At 44.4% G+C, this 5,419-nt stretch overlaps 1 long non-coding RNA gene across 1 annotated transcript; it reads left to right on the top strand.

The window, feature by feature from the left end:
- Positions 1 to 3,627: 3,627 nt before the first annotated feature.
- On the top strand, positions 3,628 to 4,229 carry LOC118565038. Its single transcript, XR_004932132.1, has 4 exons — positions 3,628 to 3,689; positions 3,809 to 3,871; positions 3,953 to 4,024; positions 4,144 to 4,229. It is a non-coding gene; the product is annotated as an uncharacterized LOC118565038 (long non-coding RNA).
- The last annotated feature ends 1,190 nt before the right edge of the window (positions 4,230 to 5,419 follow it).

The raw sequence follows: 5,419 nt of genomic DNA, 5'->3' as shown, positions 1-5,419 counted from the left end.
CAATGCTTGCGTTTTATTCACCACAGTTGAAAGACTAAGTTTTATCGATTAGATATTGATATTGATTAGCAAAGTGTTCTTTTAGTTTGACCCAGAGAGCAGTTGCTGCAGCAGAACAAATTTCTGAAGCACATAATCTATAGAGATAAAACTTAATAGCTTTCAGTGTATGTAAAATGAAAGAAAGCTTCATTTAGTTACTGTGGAGCTGTCACACCTACGACTGGCCTTTGTTTTACTCTCTCTCTCTCTCTCTCTCTCTCTCTCTCTCTCTCTCTCTCTCTCTCTCTCTCTCTCTTTCTCACTCTCTCTCTCTCTCCCTCTTTTCACTTTCCCTTCTTAGTTCAATGTCTAGACTAGGGCCACCCCCTCATCCTCCCTTGTGGCTTGTTTGAAACTAGTCGTTAGCTGGCTAGCCTATTCTCACGATCTTGCCTCCTGCAGCCTGTTGATGTTAGCTAAAGTTTGCGTGTGAGCTCATTGTCCTGACAGGCCTTTGCAAACTTTCTGTGCATTAGCCCAAACCCATTTCATTGTTGTTTATGTCATATTTGCTGCTGTTTTAATTGTGATTATTCAATGTTTAATTAGGCAAGGCTTAATTAAGTGTGAAAATTACCTAAAGACTGCTACCTCAAAGATTTGTTGATTGTGCAGATTGTCCATTGTGTTGTGTGGTTTTTCAGTAGTTTTAGTGTGTTCAAGTAGTAATATTAAACAGAATAATTGCTGTAACAGAGAATTATTGGTTTAATACATTTTTATTTATAAAATATTTATTTTATTTTATTTATTTTTAAACCACTGATCAGCTTGTCTCAAGCAGTTACTGAATTGTGTATACACGGATATATATAGACATTTTCCTTCCTTTGTTTGTGGTTAATAATTAGTGATTAATAATTTCAATTGCAATTATAAATTAAAGTTAATAACAGCTACTGGTGGCTAATACAACTCAGTTTCACAACTGGCTCAAAGACCCACCTTTAATGATAAACACAGGTAATAATGGTTAATCGATTAGCCCAGTTGCTAGTTCCATCCATCCGTCCGTCCGTCCGTCCGTCCATCCATCCATCCATTCTCTTTCGCTTATCCGGGGTCGGGTCGCGGGGGTAGCAGCTTCAGTAGGGAGACCCAGACGTCCCTCTCCCCAGACACTTGGGCCCGCTCCTCCGGGGGAATCACCAAGGCTTTCCTAGGCCAGCCGAGAGACATAGTCCCTCCAGCGTGTCCTGGGTCTCCCTCTGGGTCTCCTCCCGGTGGGACGTGCCCAGAACACCTCATCAGGGAGGTGTCCAGGAGGCATCCTAACCAGATGCCCGATCCACCTCAACTGGCTCTACTCTGACACCTCCCTGGATGACTGAGAAAACTACGGAGAAAACTCATTTCGGTCAATTGTATCTGGGATCTCCTTCTTTCAGTCATGACCCAAAACTCATGATGAGGGTAGGAACGTAGATAGATAAAGGCTAGTAGCCCTTAATCACAAACATAGCTCCCTTTCCATTAGTTGTCATTTTTCCAAGCCTATGGCTTTTGAGAAGCTGGAGTTTTGCAAATCACAGGTAATGTTTCAATACACATTTACTCGACTAATTAGAATTTCCCCAAACTTTCTTTCCTGGGGGTTTGGACACTTAAGCTACCCGGTACTTTGGACTGCTTTCTCGGGCTTGTTGAGGTAGCGGGGTTCCGTGCAGTAAGAAAAACTGTCCGCCACAAGCAAGGAACAGTAAGAAGATGAGGATATACATTTTATAACCTGAATTTATCACAAAAAGCTGTTCTGTTTTGTTGCGAGAAAGTACACCTCCAAACTTTATCTGTGCAGTCAGTCCATCTGGATTATATACCAATTTTAATTCTGCTCGGACTTGTTGGGAGCAGCAGAGACATGGTGTCAGGCTGGCCTTACCGGGGGTCACTATTAATCTCCCATCACTGGTGCCATCCATGCCCATGATAATCAAAATACTAGAGAAGACATGCGATAAGTTGCTCAGCTGTAATAAAACAGGTTTGATTGTGACAATGCCAATGATATAAATGAATGTCAAATAAATGCAAGTGAATTATTTATTTCAACATTATTAATCTTTTGACATTATTTTATTAGTATTTCAGATAATCCTGGCTCATCTCCTGTCAGAACCAAATGTCTTGGTTGAATGAAAAAGATTGTTTTCATCATGTATGCAGAGAAATGTACTGTAGAGCTTGCTGCCTCACCTTTTACTTATACTGGCCAGCTTATTGTGAGACTACCATAAACAAGCAACTGTAGTCAATGCATCATGTCCAGGTGGTCGGTTTAAATACATTGTGATAATAAATTCAGTGATTTATTTATGCATTCACTTCCTTTTTTTAACTTGTGGCCAGCTTTCTTCCTTCTCATTGTTAGTGGACCTTTTAGGTCCACCTACTTTTCATCAATGTCCACCTACCAATTGCCCTAGCCCTAGAGTGATTTAACAAGTTTATAGCAAGCTTTGTAGTACTTATTAGAGTGATCTCGTATGTTAGGCTTAGTGATACCAGTTCTGTTTTAAAGAATCTGGAAATCTGACTATTAAAATGTTAAAAGGGCACAGGTCTATCGCTCACAGGGAATTAACTGAGTTTGCCTCTCTCAAATACCCCAAGTATAAATTTATTAAACATGACCGTAATAAACTGCATTGTCCTGCAGGGGAGGGTGGCTAGAATCAGCTTTAAAGGTAGGCTAGGAACAGCTGAGGTTAAAAAGAAGATAAGAGCAGAGCAACTGTTGCTCTACTTAGATATTATTTTAATGACAGTAGTCTCTAAACCAAGAACAGATCCAGGAGTCACTGGAGAGCAAAGAATCCCTGTTAACATAAAAAAAACCTTGGGATTCCCCAGAACGAGTTTGGTATAGCCACTAGAGAGAGGGGTGTCTCGATTGCCCTAGACTTGTTTAATCTGTCAAACTAATCTCTGTAAAGAAAGCGACAATGGCTGGATGGAAGAATGGATGAATAGATGGATAGATTTTTTTTAAAGATTTTTTGTAATTCCATGTGAAATTAATTGGAACAGCATGAACTAGACAAAGACAGATAAAGTGGAATTGATCTAATTACTCATAACCTCTTGCTGCCTCGGTTGCAATTTTCTCCAGTGACTATGGTTCTGAATATAGAAAGTCAGGTTCAGAAAAGGGAAAACCCAGAATCACTTTTCTTAATATTACTATTGTGAAAATGCTATTATGGAGACAATTGAGAAAATCAATGAAGATAACCTTTCCCCCAAAAAACGGTTGGCTGAAATGAGAGAAAAGCACTAAATGGTCAAATAAAACATTGTTAGAATTAAATTTCTACTTCTTTCTCTTGACACTCATGGACACACAAATGGCATAAAGGCAAAATGGTCTTTAATCAGAATTGCTAAAGAGAACATGCTAAAGAAAGCATGAATAATGTATAAAAACTTAGACTACAGTCATGAAAAGAATGGCCTGAATCCTCAATGAACACTGAATGAGTTTGGTTTTCAGAGATACAGACAATTAAGAGCTGATGATCCACAGCTGTAGCACCTGCAGAAAGCTCTATTTAAGCCTCTGGTGTTGGTTACATTTTCAGTTGTGGCAGGAACCATGGGAGGAATTTGGGTTCTGGGCTTTTGTGCAGTCGCATTGTGGCTTAAAGGTTTGTGTATTTTCCTTATTAGAAGTATAACATTGTTTGTGTAGCTTAAGTGTCTGGTCATGACTAGCTATATTTGTGGATTAATGCTATGAAACACAAATATTCAATTATATTCACAGGGACTTGTTTGCCTATTGATCAGAATGGAGGAGTACACTATGAGCCACAGAGGATTGGGAATGGTAAGCTCCAAAAAAAATGGTGTGGGTATGCTAATAATTAACCAAGCTTACTTCTGTAATCAATGTGAATTTTTGTTTCAGCCTTTTCCCAAAATGAAGTTTCTGTAAAGAAACTTGCTTTACTCCAGTCTATGGATTCTAATTTGATGAAAGGTAAATGAGTTCTAAATGGCTAATGATTGACATTTAAAAGTAATTTGGACAAAAGTGACTGGTGATTTGACTTGACTTTAGTTTTTTTTATTTTGTTTTGTTTTTCCTCCCCAACCAAGTCCAAATAGAAACCAATGAAGTGGAATGGGACGCCTCCCACAACGTGTCAAGCGACGCCTCCCACAACGTGTCAAGCGACGCCTCCCACAACGTGTCAAGCGACGCCTCCCACAACGTGTCAAGCGACGCCTCCCACAAACGTGTCAAGCGACGCCTCCCACAACGTGTCAAGCGACGCTCCCACAACGTGCAAGCGACGCCTCCCACAACGTGTCAGCGACGCCTCCCACAACGTGTCAAGCGACGCCTCCCACAACGTGTCAAGCGACGCCTCCCACAACGTGTCAAGCGACGCCTCCCACAACGTGTCAAGCGACGCCTCCCACAACGTGTCAAGCGACGCCTCCACAAAGTGTCAAGCGACGCCTCCACAACGTGTCAAGCGCGCCTCCCACAACGTGTCAAGCGACGCCTCCCACAACGGTGTCAAGCGACGGCCTCCCACAACGTGTCAAGCGACGGCCTCCCACAACGTGTCAAGCGACGCCTCCCACAACGTGTCAAGCGACGCCTCCCACACGCTCCACAACGTGTCAAGCGACGCCTCCCACACGGGTCAAGCGACGCCTCCCACAACGTGTCAAGCGACGCCTCCCACAACGTGTCAGCGACGCCTCCCACAACGTGTCAAGAGACTCACGCCTCCCACAACGTGTCAAGCGACGCCTCCCCAACGTGTCAAGCGACGCCCTCCCACAACGTGTCAAGCGACGCCTCCCACAACGTGTCAAGCGACGCCTCCCACAACGTGTCAAGCGACGCCTCCCACAACGTGTCAGCGACGCCTCCCACAACGTGTCAAGCGACGCCTCCCACAACGTGTCAAGCGACGCCTCCCACAACGTGTCAAGCGACGCCTCCCACAACGTGTCAGCGACGCCTCCCACAACGTTTCAAGCGACGCCTCCCAAACGTGGTCAGCGACGTCCTCCCAAACGTGTCAAGCGACGCCTCCCACAACGTGTCAAGCGACGCCTCCCACAACGTGTCAAGCGACGCCTCCCACAACGTGTCAAGCGACGCCTCCCACAACGTGTCAAGCGACGCCTCCCACAACGTGTCAAGCGACGCCTCCCACAACGTGTCAAGCGACGCCTCCCACAACGTGTCAAGCGACGCCTCCCACAACGTGTCAAGCGACGCCTCCCACAACGTGTCAAGCGACGCCTCCCACAACGTGTCAAGCGACGCCTCCCACAACGTGTCAAGCGACGCCTCCCACAACGTGTCAAGCGACGCCTCCCACAACGTGTCAAGCGACGCCTCCCACAACGT

This window comes from Fundulus heteroclitus, chromosome 2 (genome assembly GCF_011125445.2).
Source record: "Fundulus heteroclitus isolate FHET01 chromosome 2, MU-UCD_Fhet_4.1, whole genome shotgun sequence".
Lineage (NCBI taxonomy): Eukaryota > Metazoa > Chordata > Actinopteri > Cyprinodontiformes > Fundulidae > Fundulus > Fundulus heteroclitus.
The sequence above is the reverse complement of the archived record's forward strand: the minus strand, read 5'-3'. Positions and strand labels throughout refer to the sequence as shown.